Below are 23,313 nucleotides of genomic sequence, written 5' to 3' on the forward strand. Positions count from 1 at the left end.
AACTTAGAAAATATTCCCTAATAGCGTCACTGTGTTAAAGTTGAATTTAGAAAGTATGCCCTAATAGCATCACTTTGTTAGAGTTGAATTAAGATGATATTCCCAACATCATTGAGTGTGCTCTAGTAGCGTCACTGTGTTAAAGTTGAACTTAGAAAGTACGCCCTAATAGGGTCACTGTGTTAGAGTTGAATTAAGATTGTATTCCCAACATCATTGAGTGTCCCTAATAGCGTCACTGTGTTAATGTTGAATCCAGAAAGTACTCCCAACATCATTGAGTGTGCCCTAATAGCATCACAGTGTTAATGTTGAATCTAGAAGGTATTCCCAATATCAAAGAATGTGCCCTATTAGTGATAAATTTGAACTTACAAAGTGTGCCCTAATAGAATCACGGTGATAAAGTCGAATTTAGAAAATGTGCCCTAAAGCGTCACTGTGTTAAAGTGGAATCTAGAAGGTATTCCCAACATCATTGAGTATGCCCTAATAGCATCACTGTGTTAGAATTGAATTAAGATGGTATTCCCAACATCGTTGACTTTGCCCTAATAGCGTCACTGTGTTAAAGTTGAACTTAGAAAGTGTTCCCTAATAGCGTCACTGTGTTAGAGTTGAATAAAGATGATATTCCCAACATCATTGACTGTGTTCTAGTAGCGTCACTGTGTTAAAGTTGAACTTTGAAAGTACGCCCTAATAGTGTCACTGTTTTAGAATTAAGATGGTATTCCCAACATCATTGAGTGTGCCCTAATAGCGTAACTGTGTTAATGTTAAATCTAGAAGGTTTTCCCAACATCATTGAATTTGACCTAATAGCATCACTGTGATAAAGTTGAAATTAGAAAGTGTGCCCTAATAGCGTCACTATGTTAAAGTTGATTTTAGAAAGTGTGCCCTAATACCCTCACTGTGTTAGAGTTGAATCCAGAAAGTACTCCCAAAATCATTGAGTGTGCCCTAATAGTGATAAAGTTGAACTTAGAAAGTGTGCCTTAATAGTGTCACTGTGTTAATGTTGAATCTAGAAGGTATTACCAATATCATTGAATGTGCCATAATAGTGATAAAGTTGAACTAGAAAGTGTGCCCTAATAGCATCACAGTGATAAAGTCAAATTTAGAAAATGTGCCCTAAAGCGTCACTGTGTTAAAGTTGAATCTAGAAGGTATTCCCAACATCATTGTATGTGCCCTTATAGCGTCACTTTGTTAATGTTGATTCTAGAAGGTATTCCCAACATCATTGAGTGTGCCCCAACAGCGTCACTGTTTTTAAGTTTAATCTAGAAAGTGTGCCCTAATAGTGTCACTTTGTTAAAGTTGAATTTAGAAAGTGTGCACTAATAGCGTCACTGTGTTAAAGCTGAACTTACCAAGCGTGCCCTAATAGCGTCACTGTGTTAATGTTGAATCTATAAAGTATTCCCATAATCATTGTGTGTGCCCTAATAGGGTCACTGTGTTAAAGTTGAATCTAGAAAGTGTGCACTAATAGCGTCACTGTGTTAGAGTTGAATTAAGATGGTATTCCCAACATCATTGAGTATGCCCTAACAGCATTACTGTGTTAAAGTTAAATCTATAAAGTTTGCCCTAATAGCGTCACTGTCTTAATGTTGAATCTATAAAGTATTCCCATAATCATTGTGTGTGCCCTAATAGGGTCACTGTGTTAAAGTTGAATCTAGAAAGTGTGCACTAATAGCGTCACTGTGTTAGAGTTGAATTAAGATGGTATTCCCAACATCATTGAGTATGCCCTAACAGCATTACTGTGTTAAAGTTAAATCTATAAAGTTTGCCCTAATAGCGTCACTGTCTTAATGTTGAATCTAGATGGTATTCCCAACATCATTGTGCGTGCCCTAATAGCTTGACTGTGTTAAAGTTGAATCTAGAAAATGTGCCCTAATAGCGTCCCTGTGTTAGAGTTGAATTAAGATGGTATTCCCAACATCATTGAGTGCGTCACTGTGTTAAGGTTGAATCTAGAAAGTGTTCCCTAATAGCGTTGCTGTGTAAAAGTTGAATCTAAAAGGTATTCCCATCATCATTGAGTGTGCCCTAATAGCGTCACTGTGTTAAAGTTGAATTTAGAAAGTGTACCCTAAAGCGTCACTCTGTTAAATTTGAATCTAGAATGTATTCCCAACATCATTGAGTGTGCCCTAATAGCGTCACTGTGTTAAAGTTGAACTTAGAAAGTATGCCCTAATAGCGTCACTGTGTTAGAGTTATATTAAGATGATATTCCCAACATAATTGAGTGTGTTCTAGTAGCATCACTGTGATAAAGTTGAACTTAGAAAGTGTGCCCTAAAAGCGCCACTGTGTTAATGTTGAATCGAGAAGGTATTCCCAACATCAATGAATGTGCCCTAATACCAATATAGTTGAACTTAGAAAGAATGCCCTAATAGCATCACTGTGATAAAGTCGAATTTAGAAAGTGTGCCCGCAAAAGCGTCACCTTGTTAAAGTTGAATTAAGATGGTATTCCCAACATCATTGAGTGTGCCCCAACAGCATCACTGTGTTAAAGTTGAATCTAGAAAGTGTGCCCTAATAGCGTCACTGTTTTAAAGTTGAATCTAAAAGGTATTCCCAACATCATTGAGTGTGCCCTAATAGCGTCACTCTGTTAAAGCTGAACATAGAAAGCATGCCCTAATAGCGTCACTGTGTTAATGTTAAATCTATAAGTTATTACCAACATCATTGTGTGTGCCCTAATAGCGTCACTGTGTTAATGTTGAATCTACAAAGTACTCCCAACATCATTGAGTGTGCCCTAATAGCGTCACTGTGTTAATGTTGAATCTAGAAGGTATTCCCAATATCATAGAATGTGCCCTATTAGTGATAAAGTTAAATCTAGAAAGTTTGCCCATATAGCGTCACTGTCTTAATGTTGAATCTAGATGGTATTCCCAACATCATTGTGTGTGCCCTAATAGCTTCACTGTGTTAAAGTTGAATCCTGAAAATGTGCCCTAATAGCGTCCCTGTGTTAGAGTTGAATTAAGATCGTATTACCAACATCATTGAGTGTGCCCCAACAGCGTCACTGTGTTAAGGTTGAATCTAGAAAGTTTTCCCTAATAGCGTCACTGTGTTAAAGTTGAATCTAAAAGTATTCTCATCATCATTGAGTGTGCCCTAATAGCATCACTGTGTTAAAGTTGAATTTAGAGTGTGTCCTAAGGCGTCACTGTGTTAAATTTGAATCTAAAAGGTATTCCCATCATCATTGAGTGTGCCCTAATAGCGTCACTGTGTTAAAGTTGAACTTAGAAAGTATGCCCTAATAGCGTCACTGTGTTAGAGTTGAATTAAGATGATATTCCCAACATCATTGAGTGTGTTCTAGTAGCGTCACTGTGTTAAAGTTGAACTTGGGAAGTACGCCCTAATAGTGTCACTGTGTTAGAGTTCAATTAAGATGGTATTCCCAACATCATTGAGTGTGCCCTAATAGCGTCACTGTGTTAATGTTGAATCTAGAAGGTATTCCCAACATCATTGAATGTGACCTAATAGCATCACTGTGATAAAGTTGATTTTAGAAAGTGTGCCCTAATAGCGTCACTGTGTTAATGTTGAATCGAGAAGGTATTCCCAACATCAATGAATGTGACCTAATAGTGATATAGTTGAAGTTAGAAAGTGTGCCCTAATAGCATCACTGTGATAAAGTCGAACTTAGAAAGTGTGCCCTAATAGCGTCACCTTGTTAAAGTTGAATTAAGATGGTATTCCCAACATCATTGAGTGTGCCCCAACAGCGTCACTGTGTTAAAGGTGAATCTAGAAAGTGTGCCCTAATAGCATCACTGTGTTAAAGTTGAATCTAAAAGGTATTCCAATCATCATTGAGTGTGCCGTAATAGCGTCACTGTGTTAAAGTTGAATTTAGAAAGTGTGCTCTAAAGCGTCACTGTGTTAAATTTGAATCTAGAATGTATTTCCAACATCATTGAGTGTGCCATAATAGCGTCACTGTGTTAAAGTTGAACTTAGAAAGTGTGCCCTAATAGCGTCGCTGTGTGAGAGCTGAATTAAGATGATATTCCCAACATCATTGAGTGTGCTCTAGTAGTGTCACTGTGTTAAAGTTGAACTTAGAAAGTACACCCTAATAGCGTCACTGTGTTAGAGTTCAATTAAGATGGTATTCCCAAAATCAATGAGTGTGCCCTAATAGCATCACTGTGTCAATGTTGAATCCAGAAAGTACTCCCAAAATCATTGAGTGTGCCCTAATAGTGATAAAGGTGAACTTAGAAAGTGCGCCCTAATAGTGTCCCAATATCATTGAATGTGCCATAATAGTGATAAAGTTGAACTTAGAAAGTGTGCCCTAATAGCATCACAGTGATAAAGTCAAATTTAGAAAATGTGCCCTAAAGCGTCACTGTGTTAAAGTTGAATCTAGAAGGTATTCCCAACATCATTGAATGTGCCCTAATAGCGTCACTTTGTTAATGTTGAATCTAGAAGGTATTCTCAACATCATTGAATGTGCCCTAATAGTGATAAAGTTGAACTTAGAAAGTGTGCCCTAATAGCATCATGGTGATAAAGTCGAATTTAGAAAATGTGCCCTAAAGCATCACTGTGTTAAAGTTGAATCTAGAAGGTATTCCCAACATAATTGAATGTGCCCTAATAGCGTCACTTTGTTAATGTTGATTCTAGAAGGTATTCCCAACATCATTGAGTGTGCCCCAACAGCGTCACTGTGTTAAAGTTTAATCTAGAAAGTGTGCCCTAATAGTGTTTCTTTGTTAAAGTTGAAATTAGAAAGTGTGCCCTAATAGCGTCACTGTGTTAAAGTTGAACTTACCAAGCGTGCCCTAATAGCGTCACTGTGTTAATGTTGAATCTATAAAGTATTCCCAAAATCATTGTGTGTGCCCTAATAGGGTCACTGTGTTAAAGTTGAATCTAGAAAGTGTGCACTAATAGCGTCACTATGTTAGAGTTGAATTAAGATGGTATTCCCAACATCATTGAGTATGCACTAACACATTACTGTGTTAAAGTTAAATCTAGAAAGTTTGCCCTAACAGCGTCACTGTCTTAATGTTGAATCTAGATGGTATTACCAACATCATTGTGTGTGCCCTAATAGCTTCACTGTGTTAAAGTTGAATCTAGAAAATGTGCCCTAATAGCGTCCCTGTGTTAGAGTTGAATGAAGATGGGATTCCCAACATCATTGAGTGTGCCCCAACAGCGTCACTGTGTTAAGGTTGAATCTAGAAAGTGTTCCCTAATAGCGTTGCTGTGTTAAAGTTGAATCTAAAAGGTATTCCCATCATCATTGAGTGTGCCCTAATAGCCTCACTGTGTTAAAGTTGAATTTAGAAAGTGTGCCCTAAAGCGTCACTGTGTTAAATTTGAATCTAGAATATATTCCCAACATCATCCAGTGTGCCCTAATAGCGTCACTGTGTTAAAGTTGAACTTAGAAAGTATGCCCTAATAGCGTCACTGTGTTAGAGTTGAATTAAGATGATATTCCCAAAATCATTGAGTGTGTTCTAGTAGCGTCACTGTGTTAAAGTTGAACTTTGGAAGTACGCCCTAATAGTGTCACTGTGTTAGAGTTATATTAAGATGGTATTCCCAACATCATTGAATGTGACCTAATAGCATCACTGTGATAAAGTTGAACTTAGAAAGTGTGCCCTAATAGTGTCACTGTGTTAAAGTTGATTTTAGAAAGTGTGCCCTAATACTGTCACTGTGTTAATGTTGAATCGAGAAGGTATTCCCAACATCAATGAATGTGCCCTAATAGTGATATAGTTGAACTTAGAAAGTGTGCCCTAATAGCATCACTGTGATAAAGTCGAACTTAGAAAGTGTGCCCTAATAGCGTCACCTTGTTAAAGTTGAATGAAGATGGTATTCCCAACATCATTGAGTGTGCCCCAACAGCTTCACTTTGTTAAAGTTGAATCTAGAAAGTGTGCCCTAATAGCATCACTGTGTTAAAGTTGAATCTAAAAGGTATTCCCAACATCATTGAGTGTGCCCTAATAGCATCACTGTGTTAAAGTTGAATCTAAAAGGTATTCCCAACATCATTGTGTGTGCACTCATAGCTCCACTGTGTTAATGTTGAATCCACAAAGTACTCCCAATATCATTGAGTGTGCCCTAATAGCGTCACTGTGTTAATGTTGAATCTAGAAGGTATTCCCAATATCATAGAATGTGCCCTATTAGTGATAAAGTTAAATCTAGAAAGTTTGCCCATATAGCGTCACTGTCTTAATGTTGAATCTAGATGGCATTCCCAACATCATTGTGTGTGCCCTAATAGCTTCACTGTGTTAAAGTTGAATCCTGAAAATGTGCCCTAATAGCATCCCTGTGTTAGAGTTGAATTAAGATGGTATTCCCAACATCATTGAGTGTGCCCCAACAGCGTCACTGTGTTAAGGTTGAATCTAGAAAGTTTTCCCTAATAGCGTCACTGTGTTAAAGTTGAATCTAAAAGGTATTCCCATCATCATTGAGTGTGCCCTAATAGTGTCACTGTGTTAAAGTTGAATTTAGAAAGTGTGCCCTAAAGTGTCACTGTGTTAAATTTGAATCTAAAAGGTATTCTCATCATCATTGAGTGTGCCCTAATAGCGTCACTGTGTTAAAGTTGAATTAAGATGATATTCCCAACATCATTGAGTGTGTTCTAGTAGCGTCACTGTGTTAAAGTTGAACTTGGGAAGTACGCCCTAATAGTGTCACTGTGTTAGAGTTCAATTAAGATGGTATTCCCAACATCAATGCGTGTGCCCTAATAGCGTCACTGTGATAAAGTTGATTTTAGAAAGTGTGCCCTAATAGCGTCACTGTGTTAATGTTGAATCGAGAAGGTATTCCCAACATCAATGAATGTGACCTAATAGTGATATAGTTGAACTTAGAAAGTGTGCCCTATAGCATCACTGTGATAAAGTCGAACTTAGAAAGTGTGCCCAAATAGCGTCACCGTGTTAAATTTGAATTAAGATGGTATTCCCAACATCATGTGCCCCAACAGCGTCACTGTGTTAAAGTTGAATCTAAAAGGTATTCCCAACATCATTGAGTGTGCCTTAATAGCATCACTGTGTTAAAGTTGAACTTAGATAGTGTGCCCTATTAGCGTCACTCTGTTAAAGCTGAACTTAGACAGCATGCCCTAATAGCGGAACTGTGTTAATGTTGAATCTATAAGTTATTACCAACATCATTGTGTGTGCCCTAAAAGCGTCACTGTGTTAGAGTTGAATCAATATGGTATACCCAACATCATTGAGTGTGCCCCAACAGCGTTAATGTGTTAAAGTTGAATCTAGAAAGTGTGCACTAATAGCGTCATTTTGCTAATGTTGAATCTAGAAGGTATTCCCAACATCATTGTGTGTGCACTCATAGCTTCACTGTGTTAAAGTTGAATCTAGAAAGTGTGCCCCAACAGCGTCACTGTGTTAAAGTTGAATCTAGAAAGTGTGCCCTAATAGCGTCACTGTGTTAAAGTTGAATCTAAAAGGTATTCCCAAAATCATGGAGTGTTCCCTAATACCGTCACTGTGTTAAAGTTGAACTTAGAAAATATTCTCTAATAGCGTCACTGTGTTAAAGTTGAATTTAGAAAGTATGCCCTAATAGCATCACTTTGTTAGAGTTGAATTAAGATGATATTCCCAACATCATTGAGTGTGCTCTAGTAGCGTCACTGTGTTAAAGTTGAACTTAGAAAGTACGCCCTAATAGGGTCACTGTGTTAGAGTTGAATTAAGATTGTATTCCCAACATCATTGAGTGTCCCTAATAGCGTCACTGTGTTAATGTTGAATCCAGAAAGTACTCCCAACATCATTGAGTGTGCCCTAATAGCATCACAGTGTTAATGTTGAATCTAGAAGGTATTCCCAATATCAAAGAATGTGCCCTATTAGTGATAAATTTGAACTTACAAAGTGTGCCCTAATAGAATCACGGTGATAAAGTCGAATTTAGAAAATGTGCCCTAAAGCGTCACTGTGTTAAAGTGGAATCTAGAAGGTATTCCCAACATCATTGAGTATGCCCTAATAGCATCACTGTGTTAGAATTGAATTAAGATGGTATTCCCAACATCGTTGACTTTGCCCTAATAGCGTCACTGTGTTAAAGTTGAACTTAGAAAGTGTTCCCTAATAGCGTCACTGTGTTAGAGTTGAATAAAGATGATATTCCCAACATCATTGACTGTGTTCTAGTAGCGTCACTGTGTTAAAGTTGAACTTTGAAAGTACGCCCTAATAGTGTCACTGTTTTAGAATTAAGATGGTATTCCCAACATCATTGAGTGTGCCCTAATAGCGTAACTGTGTTAATGTTAAATCTAGAAGGTTTTCCCAACATCATTGAATTTGACCTAATAGCATCACTGTGATAAAGTTGAAATTAGAAAGTGTGCCCTAATAGCGTCACTATGTTAAAGTTGATTTTAGAAAGTGTGCCCTAATACCCTCACTGTGTTAGAGTTGAATCCAGAAAGTACTCCCAAAATCATTGAGTGTGCCCTAATAGTGATAAAGTTGAACTTAGAAAGTGTGCCTTAATAGTGTCACTGTGTTAATGTTGAATCTAGAAGGTATTACCAATATCATTGAATGTGCCATAATAGTGATAAAGTTGAACTAGAAAGTGTGCCCTAATAGCATCACAGTGATAAAGTCAAATTTAGAAAATGTGCCCTAAAGCGTCACTGTGTTAAAGTTGAATCTAGAAGGTATTCCCAACATCATTGTATGTGCCCTAATAGCGTCACTTTGTTAATGTTGATTCTAGAAGGTATTCCCAACATCATTGAGTGTGCCCCAACAGCGTCACTGTTTTTAAGTTTAATCTAGAAAGTGTGCCCTAATAGTGTCACTTTGTTAAAGTTGAATTTAGAAAGTGTGCACTAATAGCGTCACTGTGTTAAAGCTGAACTTACCAAGCGTGCCCTAATAGCGTCACTGTGTTAATGTTGAATCTAGAAGGTATTCCCAATATCATAGAATGTGCCCTATTAGTGATAAAGTTAAATCTAGAAAGTTTGCCCATATAGCGTCACTGTCTTAATGTTGAATCTAGATGGCATTCCCAACATCATTGTGTGTGCCCTAATAGCTTCACTGTGTTAAAGTTGAATCCTGAAAATGTGCCCTAATAGCATCCCTGTGTTAGAGTTGAATTAAGATGGTATTCCCAACATCATTGAGTGTGCCCCAACAGCGTCACTGTGTTAAGGTTGAATCTAGAAAGTTTTCCCTAATAGCGTCACTGTGTTAAAGTTGAATCTAAAAGGTATTCCCATCATCATTGAGTGTGCCCTAATAGTGTCACTGTGTTAAAGTTGAATTTAGAAAGTGTGCCCTAAAGTGTCACTGTGTTAAATTTGAATCTAAAAGGTATTCTCATCATCATTGAGTGTGCCCTAATAGCGTCACTGTGTTAAAGTTGAATTAAGATGATATTCCCAACATCATTGAGTGTGTTCTAGTAGCGTCACTGTGTTAAAGTTGAACTTGGGAAGTACGCCCTAATAGTGTCACTGTGTTAGAGTTCAATTAAGATGGTATTCCCAACATCATTGCGTGTGCCCTAATAGCGTCACTGTGATAAAGTTGATTTTAGAAAGTGTGCCCTAATAGCGTCACTGTGTTAATGTTGAATCGAGAAGGTATTCCCAACATCAATGAATGTGACCTAATAGTGATATAGTTGAACTTAGAAAGTGTGCCCTATAGCATCACTGTGATAAAGTCGAACTTAGAAAGTGTGCCCAAATAGCGTCACCGTGTTAAATTTGAATTAAGATGGTATTCCCAACATCATGTGCCCCAACAGCGTCACTGTGTTAAAGTTGAATCTAAAAGGTATTCCCAACATCATTGAGTGTGCCTTAATAGCATCACTGTGTTAAAGTTGAACTTAGATAGTGTGCCCTATTAGCGTCACTCTGTTAAAGCTGAACTTAGACAGCATGCCCTAATAGCGGCACTGTGTTAATGTTGAATCTATAAGTTATTACCAACATCATTGTGTGTGCCCTAAAAGCGTCACTGTGTTAGAGTTGAATCAATATGGTATACCCAACATCATTGAGTGTGCCCCAACAGCGTTAATGTGTTAAAGTTGAATCTAGAAAGTGTGCACTAATAGCGTCATTTTGCTAATGTTGAATCTAGAAGGTATTCCCAACATCATTGTGTGTGCACTCATAGCTTCACTGTGTTAAAGTTGAATCTAGAAAGTGTGCCCCAACAGCGTCACTGTGTTAAAGTTGAATCTAGAAAGTGTGCCCTAATAGCGTCACTGTGTTAAAGTTGAATCTAAAAGGTATTCCCAAAATCATGGAGTGTTCCCTAATACCGTCACTGTGTTAAAGTTGAACTTAGAAAATATTCCCTAATAGCGTCACTGTGTTAAAGTTGAATTTAGAAAGTATGCCCTAATAGCATCACTTTGTTAGAGTTGAATTAAGATGATATTCCCAACATCATTGAGTGTGCTCTAGTAGCGTCACTGTGTTAAAGTTGAACTTAGAAAGTACGCCCTAATAGGGTCACTGTGTTAGAGTTGAATTAAGATTGTATTCCCAACATCATTGAGTGTCCCTAATAGCGTCACTGTGTTAATGTTGAATCCAGAAAGTACTCCCAACATCATTGAGTGTGCCCTAATAGCATCACAGTGTTAATGTTGAATCTAGAAGGTATTCCCAATATCAAAGAATGTGCCCTATTAGTGATAAATTTGAACTTACAAAGTGTGCCCTAATAGAATCACGGTGATAAAGTCGAATTTAGAAAATGTGCCCTAAAGCGTCACTGTGTTAAAGTGGAATCTAGAAGGTATTCCCAACATCATTGAGTATGCCCTAATAGCATCACTGTGTTAGAATTGAATTAAGATGGTATTCCCAACATCGTTGACTTTGCCCTAATAGCGTCACTGTGTTAAAGTTGAACTTAGAAAGTGTTCCCTAATAGCGTCACAGTGTTAGAGTTGAATAAAGATGATATTCCCAACATCATTGACTGTGTTCTAGTAGCGTCACTGTGTTAAAGTTGAACTTTGAAAGTACGCCCTAATAGTGTCACTGTTTTAGAATTAAGATGGTATTCCCAACATCATTGAGTGTGCCCTAATAGCGTAACTGTGTTAATGTTAAATCTAGAAGGTTTTCCCAACATCATTGAATTTGACCTAATAGCATCACTGTGATAAAGTTGAAATTAGAAAGTGTGCCCTAATAGCGTCACTATGTTAAAGTTGATTTTAGAAAGTGTGCCCTAATACCCTCACTGTGTTAGAGTTGAATCCAGAAAGTACTCCCAAAATCATTGAGTGTGCCCTAATAGTGATAAAGTTGAACTTAGAAAGTGTGCCTTAATAGTGTCACTGTGTTAATGTTGAATCTAGAAGGTATTACCAATATCATTGAATGTGCCATAATAGTGATAAAGTTGAACTAGAAAGTGTGCCCTAATAGCATCACAGTGATAAAGTCAAATTTAGAAAATGTGCCCTAAAGCGTCACTGTGTTAAAGTTGAATCTAGAAGGTATTCCCAACATCATTGTATGTGCCCTTATAGCGTCACTTTGTTAATGTTGATTCTAGAAGGTATTCCCAACATCATTGAGTGTGCCCCAACAGCGTCACTGTTTTTAAGTTTAATCTAGAAAGTGTGCCCTAATAGTGTCACTTTGTTAAAGTTGAATTTAGAAAGTGTGCACTAATAGCGTCACTGTGTTAAAGCTGAACTTACCAAGCGTGCCCTAATAGCGTCACTGTGTTAATGTTGAATCTATAAAGTATTCCCATAATCATTGTGTGTGCCCTAATAGGGTCACTGTGTTAAAGTTGAATCTAGAAAGTGTGCACTAATAGCGTCACTGTGTTAGAGTTGAATTAAGATGGTATTCCCAACATCATTGAGTATGCCCTAACAGCATTACTGTGTTAAAGTTAAATCTATAAAGTTTGCCCTAATAGCGTCACTGTCTTAATGTTGAATCTATAAAGTATTCCCATAATCATTGTGTGTGCCCTAATAGGGTCACTGTGTTAAAGTTGAATCTAGAAAGTGTGCACTAATAGCGTCACTGTGTTAGAGTTGAATTAAGATGGTATTCCCAACATCATTGAGTATGCCCTAACAGCATTACTGTGTTAAAGTTAAATCTATAAAGTTTGCCCTAATAGCGTCACTGTCTTAATGTTGAATCTAGATGGTATTCCCAACATCATTGTGCGTGCCCTAATAGCTTGACTGTGTTAAAGTTGAATCTAGAAAATGTGCCCTAATAGCGTCCCTGTGTTAGAGTTGAATTAAGATGGTATTCCCAACATCATTGAGTGCGTCACTGTGTTAAGGTTGAATCTAGAAAGTGTTCCCTAATAGCGTTGCTGTGTAAAAGTTGAATCTAAAAGGTATTCCCATCATCATTGAGTGTGCCCTAATAGCGTCACTGTGTTAAAGTTGAATTTAGAAAGTGTACCCTAAAGCGTCACTCTGTTAAATTTGAATCTAGAATGTATTCCCAACATCATTGAGTGTGCCCTAATAGCGTCACTGTGTTAAAGTTGAACTTAGAAAGTATGCCCTAATAGCGTCACTGTGTTAGAGTTATATTAAGATGATATTCCCAACATAATTGAGTGTGTTCTAGTAGCATCACTGTGATAAAGTTGAACTTAGAAAGTGTGCCCTAAAAGCGCCACTGTGTTAATGTTGAATCGAGAAGGTATTCCCAACATCAATGAATGTGCCCTAATACCAATATAGTTGAACTTAGAAAGAATGCCCTAATAGCATCACTGTGATAAAGTCGAATTTAGAAAGTGTGCCCGCAAAAGCGTCACCTTGTTAAAGTTGAATTAAGATGGTATTCCCAACATCATTGAGTGTGCCCCAACAGCATCACTGTGTTAAAGTTGAATCTAGAAAGTGTGCCCTAATAGCGTCACTGTTTTAAAGTTGAATCTAAAAGGTATTCCCAACATCATTGAGTGTGCCCTAATAGCGTCACTCTGTTAAAGCTGAACATAGAAAGCATGCCCTAATAGCGTCACTGTGTTAATGTTAAATCTATAAGTTATTACCAACATCATTGTGTGTGCCCTAATAGCGTCACTGTGTTAGAGTTGAATCAAAATGGAATTCCCAAATCATTGAGTGTGCCCCAACAGCGTTGCTGTGTTAAAGTTGAATCTAGAAAGTGTGCCCTAATAGCGTCACTTTGCTAATGTTGAATCTAGAAGGTATTCCCAACATCATTGTGTGTGCACTCATAGCTTCACTGTGTTAAAGTTGAATCTAGAAAGTGTGCTCTAATAGCGTCCCTGTGTTAGAGTTGAATTAAGATTGTATTCCCAACATTATTGAGTGTGCCCTAATAGCGTCACTGTGTTAATGTTGAATCCACAAAGTACTCCCAACATCATTGAGTGTGCCCTAATAGCGTCACTGTGTTAATGTTGAATCTAGAAGGTATTCCCAATATCATAGAATGTGCCCTATTAGTGATAAAGTTAAATCTAGAAATTTTGCCCATATAGCGTCCCTGTGTTAGAGTTGAATTAAGATGGTATTCCCAACATAATTGCGTGTGCCCTAATAGCGTCTCTGTGTTAATGTTGAATCTAGAAGGTATTCCCAACATCATTGAATGTGACCTAATAGCATCACTGTGATAAAGTTGAACTTAGAAAGTGAGCCCTAATAGCATCACTGTGTTAAAGTTGATTTTAGAAAGTGTGCCCTAATAGCGTCACTGTGTTAATGTTGAATCGAGAAGGTATTCCCAACATCAATGAATGTGCCCTAATAGTGATATAGTTGAACTTAGAAAGTGTGCCCTAATAGCATCACTGTGATAAAGTCGAACTTAGAATGTGTGCCCTAATAGCGTCACCGTGTTAAATTTGAATTAAGATGGTATTCCCAACATCATTGAGTGTGCCCCAACAGCGTCACTGTGTTAAAGTTGAATCTAGAAAGTTTGCCCTAATAGCGTCACTGTGTTAAAGTTGAATCTAAAAGGTATTCCCAACATCATTGAGTGCGCCTTAATAGCATCACTGTGTTAAAGTTGAACTTAGAAAGTGTGCCCTAATAGCGTCACTCTGTTAAAGCTGAACTTAGAAAGCATGCCCTAATAGCGTCACTGTGTTAATGTTGAATCTATAAGTTATTACCAACATCATTGTGTGTGCCTTAATAGCGTCACTGTGTTAGAGTTGAATCAAGATGGCATTCCCAACATCATTGAGTGTGCCCCAACAGCGTTACTGTGTTAAAGTTGAATCTAGAAAGTGTGCCCTAATAGCGTCACTTTGCTAATGTTGAATCTAGAAGGTATTCCCAACATCATTGTGTGTGCACTCATAGCTTCACTGTGTTAAAGTTGAATCTAGAAAGTGTGCCCTAATAGCGTCCCTGTGTTAGAGTTGAATTAAGATGGTATTCCCAACAGCACTGAGTGTGCCCCAACAGTGTCACTGTGTTAAAGTTGAATCTAGAAAGTGTGCCCTAATAGTGTCACTGTGTTAAAGTTGAATCTAAAAGGTATTCCCAACATCATTGAGTGTTCCCTAATACCGTCACTGTGTTAAAGTTCAACTTAGAAAATATGCCCTAATAGTGTCACTGTGTTAAAGTTGAATTTAGAAAGTATGCCCTAATAGCATCACTGTGTTAGAGTTGAATTAAGATGATATTCCCAACATCATTGCGTGTGCTCTAGTAGCGTCACTGTGTTAAAGTTGAACTTAGAAAGTACGCCCTAATAGGGTAACGGTGTTAGAGTCGAATTGAGATTGCATTCCCAACATCATTGATTGTGCCCTAATAGCGTCACTGTGTTAATGTTGAACTTGGGAAGTACGCCCTAATAGTGTCACTGTGTTAGAGTTCAATTAAGATGGTATTCCCAACATCATTGAGTGTGCCCTAATAGCGTCACTGTGTTAATGTTGAATCTAGAAGGTATTCCCAACATCATTGAATGTGACCTAATAGCATCACTGTGATAAAGTTGAACTTAGAAAGTGTGCCCTAATAGCATCACTGTGTTAAAGTTGTTTTTAGAAAGTGTGCCCTAATAGCGTCACTGTGTTAATGTTGAATCGAGAAGGTATTCCCAACATCAATGAATGTGCCCTAATAGTGATATAGTTGAACTTAGAAAGTGTGCCCTAATAGCATCACTGAGATAAAGTCGAACTTAGAAAGTGTGCCCTAATAGCGTCACTGTGTTAAATTTGAATTAAGATGGTATTCCCAACATCATTGAGTGTTCCCCAACAGCGTCACTGTGTTAAAGTTGAATCTAGAAAGTGTGCCCTAATAGCGTCACTGTGTTAAAGTTGAATCTAAAAGGTATTCCCAACATCATTGAGTGCGCCTTAATAGCATCACTGTGTTAAAGTTGAACTAAGAAAGTGTGCCCTAATAGCGTCACTCTGTTAAAGCTGAACATAGAAAGCATGCCCTAATAGCGGCACTGTGTTAATGTTGAATCTATAAGTTATTACCAACATCATTGTGTGTGCCCTAATAGTGTCACTGTGTTAGAGTTGAATCAAGATGGTGTTCCCAACATCATTGAGTGTGCCCCAACAGCGTTACTGTGTTAAAGTTGAATCTAGAAAGTGTGCCCTAATAGCGTCACTTTGCTAATGTTGAATCTAGAAGGTATTCTCAAAATCATTGTGTGTGCCCTAATAGGGTCACTGTGTTTAAGTTGAATCTAGAAAGTGTGCCCTAATAGCGTCACTGTATTAAAGTTCAATCTAGAAGGTATTCCCAACATCATTGAGTGTGCCCTAATACCGTCACTGTGTTAAAGTTGAATTTAGAAAGTGTGCCCTAAAGCGTCGCTGTATTAAAGTTCACTCTAGAAGGTATTCTCAAAATCATTGTGTGTGCCCTAATAGCGTCACTGTGTTAAAGTTGAACTTAAAAAGTATGCCCTAATAGCGTCACTGTGTTAGAGTTGAATTAAGATGGTATTCCCAACATCGTTGACTTTGCCATAATAGCGTCACTGTGTTAAAGTTGAACTTAGAAAGTGTGCCCTAATAGCATCACTGTGTTAATGTTGAATCCAGAAAGTTGTGCAACATCATTGAGTGTGCCCTATAGCGTCACTGTTTCAGACGAAGTAAGAAGGTATTCCCTACATCATTGAGCGTGCCCAATAGCATCACTATGTTAAAGTTGAATTTAGAAGGTATTCCCAACACCTTTAAGTGTGCCTGGTCGCATGCACTTTACTGATTACCACAATATCACACTACTATGATTACTCTCTCCTATACACCACCATTCAACTAGAAGACAGCTGTATTATGACACATTCGGTATAGCTGTTCTCCTACTAACATGACCCATCAAACTACACATCATCCTAATAAAACACAGCTAGCTGAGCACATACCGGCTAGCTTAGGTGTCTCCTCAGGCCTAACGCAGCTAGAACTCAGTCTGGGTGTCCACCCTCCAGACTGAACACATTCAACTGATCTCCTCAGCACCACACCTACCGTTAAGAAACAGCTATCATGCAACAACCACACCAGCTGCAAACATACCCGGTGCACCCCCGCACTTTATGACTCTCTCTCTTTCTCTCTCGACTGACTTGAACTGCGGTTCCCAAGGGCGTTCAACCTACCAGGGCTTTGAGATCATACCAATAATATATAATGCGCTATACAAATGCCAAGTAACATAACATAACATAACATATCAGTTCCCAACATATCAGGGTCTTTTCGCATCAATACTGTGAGTTTTTCTAGTGCAAGTAGAAAAATAAGGGGCAACACAGCTGAGTACCCTGGCAATAGGGTCCTTTTACACTACACTGTACTAACTTTGGAGACTAAGGGCCTGATTTAGAAAAATGTTTTAACATTGGAAAGTCCCATTGAAAGGATTTTTTGTACATAATGTCCTAAACTAATCCACATCTCTTGATTATTACAAACAAACACACCCATTAAACCCTACTGAATGCTTTGAATCTAGTGATAAGGTGAATTTGACATCTTTGATGTATCTTTCAAAACTAGATTGAAAATTACAAATCAAGATCAGGATGACCTTGCTTAATATACTGCAGGAACGTTAGCTAACATGTTCATATCTGAGTTTATCAAAGGTATGGGTCTGCAATTATAACTTAATGAGTGGTCACTATCAGGTTTCAGGATTGCTGAATTTACCACTTGGTTGAACTCTGAGTTTATATACTGTGCCTTCAATAAAATCTGTAAGGTAGGAGGCTGTATATTTCAACATGTTTTATAGTACTCATCAGAAAGCCTATCTGTTCCACATATGTTAACAATTCTGATATTGGGACACACAAACTCTCTCTGCCATCTGCACTAATGTTTCAAAGATGTAGTTGATCCAACAAAAATATGTTGCCTTCCCCTGTGCATATGTATTTTTTAGTGGTATATAACTTTTGATTAGATAGGTTTGTTAGTAAAGATGCATCCACTTTCTTGAGTAGTGGGTTTCCAATCAAATTTCCCTTTGTTCTCAATTGCTCTGCCATAAATGTACCTGCTTTTTCTCTGTGTTCATATTGTCTTAGTTTCAAGAAGAACAATGCAATTTGGAGGTGCATGTTATTGAGGTTATACAAAGCATATTACGCAAGGTATCTTAAAATCATATCAGAAGGATCTTTTCTGTTGTGTTAAGTCCATAATAATCCCTTTAGTTCTCTCTGTCTATTTTGAGATTTCTTTCTCTTGGTAGCAGACGTTTGGATCATCAAAGTTCTTATGTACGGATTACTTGCCACCCATAAAGTATCTGCTCTGGCGATGGGATCTGTATTTATCTGAAAGGATTATTTATTTGAATTGTTAAGAGCTTCCTTTTCTGTGGGAGCTCTGTATAGGCCTATATTAATTTGGCAAGTTGTCCTCTACCCTTTTTGTTTATTCAGGTGTATTTGAATCAGAGCTGTGGTGTGGTCAGTCTGCCGTGGTGCAAGAATGGCACATGATGAAACACATGTTAGGACAATCTGGGGGGTCACAAAGTAATCGATTCTTGTAAGCATGCAGTGGACATATGATGCGAATGGACACTCACTCCCTGATGGATGCAATAAATGGCAACATTCTGTAAACCTGTTTTCACTTAAGAATTGCTCTCAGTATTTCTCTCACTCTTTTAACCAAAGTCAGGTTTACTTTATCTGTTCAGTATTAGATCTAGGGTCATGTTTCAATCACTTCCCACTATAATAAGGGCATTTTTATTTTTGAAAAGTGCTCGAGTAGACCTGACAGGAAATTAGTTTTTATCAGCATTTCTGGCAAATAGATATCATACTATCAACTTTTGTTGTCTCACTACAATGAGCCTACCTTCTCCATCTTTCCACAATTTTGAAATTCTGCACTTTAATCTTGTGCGTATTAATTTTGTGACCCCACATTTGTTTCTGCTTTCTCAAGAGCTGTGATATGCCTTCCCTGCCCAATCTATTTTTAATTAATTGTTCTGCACCTTTGGAAGATGTATGAGTTTCTTGAATGAGGAGAATATCCGATGAAGGATTTGCAAGTTGGATAATATATTTTTTTAAGTTAAGAAAATGGTTAAGGCCATTGACATTCAACAAGATAATTTTGGGCAAATTGGGTTGGTTTGCATGGCAATCACCTATTTTAGTAACTGGCGAGGGTGCAATCAGAATGAAACAATAATTCTGATTGGCACTCGCCGAGGCATTACCCGGGCAGGAATCCCTTGGCTGGGATTCCACAGCCATTGTACCCGGCGGGGGGCGTGGCAGCCCCTCAGCCAATGAAGAGGCTTGAAGCGGGGCCATCCCCGCACCGAGCCTCCCCGCGGCTGAGAGGCTGCCTTCGCCCCCACCATGGACTCAGGTAAGGCTTTTTTTTGTTTGTTTTCCCTTTCCTCCCTCCTCCCTACCCTCCCCACCCCACTTACCTTCTGCCTCCTTTGTCCCCGGTAGGGGGAGGATGGCAGCCTCCAGCCGTGTGGAGGCTCGGAGTGGGGCCATCCCTGCTCCGCGCCTCCACACGGCTGGAGGCTTCCATCGTCCCCCGCCAGGGACCCAGGTACGTTTTTTTTCTTTCTTTTTCCCTCCCTGCCTTTCTCCCTCCCAACCCCACTTACCTTCTTCTCCTTTTTTTCAGGAGCAGACGTGCTGGGAACACTTCTGTTTCCAGCTCGTCTGCTCCCGATGGCCACCATGGAAAGGGAAAACGGACACCGTTTTCCCTTTCCCGGCGGCCATTTTCTTGGTCTTTTCCCCGAAATGGTCTTCGTTTTGGGAGTCTATCGAAGCTAGCCACACTTAGGCTCGTCCATAGACAAGCTTTTTTTCACTCCTTTATTTCGAGCTTTGTCTACATATACATTAGATCTCACTGTTCCCCTATTGGATTTAGCTCTGCATGGGTCCCCCTACCCGCATGTGCCTGTAGGCCACCAGGTTCCAGCTGTGAGGTTTGGCAGATATGGCTGAAAATGCAACTTTAAGCTATTCTGAGGAGGAAATAATTGAGCTAACCCGCGGCCCTTCCCTCTTTGACCCACCTGATCCAAACCAGTCCCCAACCTCATCGAGCACCGCTGATGACCTATTAAAACTTAAAAAAAAGACCTTCCGCACCGAACTCCATGGTCATTTCCTTAGGGAATATTTGAAAAATAACATCATACCGAATGGCCTTATAGTGCGCAATGAACCTAGATTATTTCTAGAAGACAAAGAATACACCACCAATTTTAGCTACATCGCTACCAAGTGCAGTCGGGATTTGATGGTATTGACTATCACCACTGCACAAAGAATCAGCACTGATCTACAAAAAACTTTTGATGCAGAAGAAGCACGATTCAAAAGCAATCCTCTACTGACTGACATAGAGGGACAACTTTCCAATATCAACAAACAATTCGAACAATTCAAGGTTAATACCTTGACTAAGAAATCCAATAAATTGAATAAAGATATCAAAGATTTCAAGACTGAAATCATATACCCCTATACGGCCGAAGGGTATATTGATTCCCTCAAGAAACAGAGTGGGGGATCTCAATCCTCGCCCAGAGGCAGACGTAACAGAGTTAATTTCTCTGGATCAAGCAGCTCTGGATCCTCCAGTGGAGGCTCACAACAGAATTTTCCACCTTTTCAGGGATAGCCTTTTGGCCTACCTCAGGGCCCTTACCCACCACCGTTCCCTTTTTTAGGCAGAGGAGGACAAGGCGGAGGATGGGGCCCACCGCCCTGGAACACACCCTATCAAGGGCAACGAAGACGCCCCAGGAGACGGAGGCGATAGACCAAACCCCTGAGAACAATCAGTTACCCATTTACAATTTGGGCAACTTTCATTTAACTTCATGTCAATTTTCTCTTCTAGCAAAGGGCCTCTCTTTTGTCCCTACAGGTGACACAGATTGGTACAGAACTGAAAATGAGATACATCGATTTTTTCGCAATATTAGACTCCGGGTCTTTTTTCAAGACCACACCGATCAAGAGATTGATACGGATACGGGTCTACATCCCAAATCGTCTTTTACACCCACCGATAGTCAAACACCTGATGATTTACTTACCTTTGAGAAATGTGTACTAAAGGACATCAGAAAACTAAAAAGGGCCAAACACACATCTCAGCAGAACCTTACCACTGGTGAGAGACGAGCTTTGAAAGACCTAGCCAACAATAGGGACATGATAATCAAACCGGCAGACAAGGGGGGCGGCATTGTCCTGATGACAATTGATCAGTATACTAATATGATTATGACTCTACTGAATGATAGAACCAGCTACCAAACACTCAGGAAGGACCCCTCCACAGATATGAAAACAACAATCTCGGAAATGGTTGCCTATGCTCGGGAGAGAGATTGGATTACAGAAAAAGAATCCAATTTCCTGACTACATCCGCTAGCCGCAAACCTTGTTTGTACGCCCTGCCCAAAATTCACAAAAACATGCACGACCCCCCGGGGAGACCTATAGTTTCAGGGTGCGGCTCCATCTTGGAACCATTAGGACAATTCATTGATTATTTCCTCAAACCTCTCAGTAGCAAAACCAGATCATACCTCAGAGACACCATGCACACTATTCAGGTTTTTGAAAATCTGCCATTTAATAGTTACCAACAGATCTTGGTAACCATGGACATCAAGGCACTCTATACCTCTATACCACAGGACAGAGCCATAGACTGTGCATATGAACATCTTATTCGTGAATATGCCGAACCAGGATCTTTTCGTGTCCCTCCAGAATTCATTATTGAACTGTTAACCTTTGCCCTCAACAAAAATGTCTTCACCTTCGACAACCAGTACTTCCTTCAAATTAAAGATACAGCTATGGGGGCTACTTTTGCCCCCAGCCTGGCCATTTTATTCATGGCCTCTTTCGAAGACCAATAAATTTACAACTCGATTAACCAATGGGAGGCCAAAATCTCCCACTGGCATCGTTACATAGATGATATTATTTTTATTTGGACAGGAGACGTTACATCTCTCCAAAATTTCCTAACATGGCTTAACTTTTGTGATAACAATATTCAATTCACTATGGAGTACAACACAACCTTAATACACTTCCTGGACCTTGAGATCTCATGCCATTTTAATAAACTTGCGTGTAACCTTTTCAGAAAACCAACTGATCGCAACACTCTTCTGCATTATCACAGTGATCACCCCCAACACATCAAACAAAATCTTCCTTACGGTCAATTCTTGAGGATACGAAGGAACTGTACCCACCTGGAGGATTTCTATGCCAATGCAGACGCACTTGGTACTAGATTATGCTCACGCGGTTATCCCACAAGACTAGTCAACACTGCTTCCAAAAGAGCGAGATTCACGAACAGAGACTCCTTGCTGACACCGAGGTCTAAATCAGTCACACAGAACAATGAACGACTTACCTGTGTGGTCACACATGGTCCTAATACCTTTAACTTCAAAAAAGTCATTAAAGAATACTGGCCAATAGTGAGATTGCAACTGAACGAGGAACCTATACCCAGATTCGCCTTTAAGAGAGCAAAAAACATTAGGGAATATCTAGTGCATTCCTCGTTCTCCAGGCCCCCACCACGAACGGGCCTTTGGGATTTACGCAAAACCACGGGTCATTACCCCTGTGGTTCCTGCCACGTTTGCAGACTCACAAAGAAGATTCTCACATTCAATATTGGCACAAAACAGTGGACTTTGAAACATTTATCCAATTGCAAAAGTAACCAAGTCATCTACTGCATCGAATGCCCATGCGGCCTTCGTTACGTGGGACAGACTATGCGAAAAGTCGGCATCCGTATTTCGGAACACTGTTCCCGAATTCGGTGCAAAAATCTCACTTCCCCACTGGTTACACACTACCTGGTGAACCACCACACCCCAGACGATATGCTATGGTGGGTCTTGGACAGAATTCATACTGGTCAGAACATACCGATTAGACTTTCCGAATTGGAAAGAAGATGGATCTATAGACTAGATACACTAGCACAGGGTCTCAACAAACAAACTCCTTATTGAAGACCCCGAGCTTCAACACCATCCCGGGGGCTTAATTCCAACCCCCCTTTCCTCTTCGATACTAACAGCAATACCTCCTAAGGAGGCCAACACCCATTCCGCCCCAGGCATGACGGGTCCCCGTGGATCCCATCTTCCTGTGGCCCAAAAGGCTCATGGGGGTTCAGTTCCATCTAAATTTGTTGCACAAATTGGCTGAATTGCAGTAGCACCCTCTTATTCGATTTTCTAGGAATATTTACGGCTAACTATAGGCTTAGAACTTCAGTAACATCAACATCTCACGTGCTGTTCCTACCGTTTAGCCTGGTACCAGCTCATGATCCATCTCTCAGATCTTTCCCTTCCTGCACGGAGCACGCAGGGTGATCAACAGGCTATCACTCGCATTTCAGGCATTGATTACCTTTCTAGTCACCAATGAAGCTCGTGACCGGCTCCTCCCGCCCGTTTTGTGCCACGGTTGGTTGGCCCCAACACACACCCACCTGCCAATCACATGTCTTGGCAGGCCCCCATTGGGCTTTACGTGATTTTCACGTTGGTTTTGCGGTTTCTCCAGCCCACTTTTTCAACACAGATAACCGAGCTCGGCTATTGGCCGACACGCGCCCACACCCATCTGTCAATCATTCTGGAGGTAGTCTCCGACTGGATACAGCACGAGTTGC

This window comes from Ambystoma mexicanum, chromosome 5q (genome assembly GCF_040938575.1).
Source record: "Ambystoma mexicanum isolate Mex_15411 chromosome 5q, UKY_AmexF1_1, whole genome shotgun sequence".
NCBI lineage: Eukaryota > Metazoa > Chordata > Amphibia > Caudata > Ambystomatidae > Ambystoma > Ambystoma mexicanum.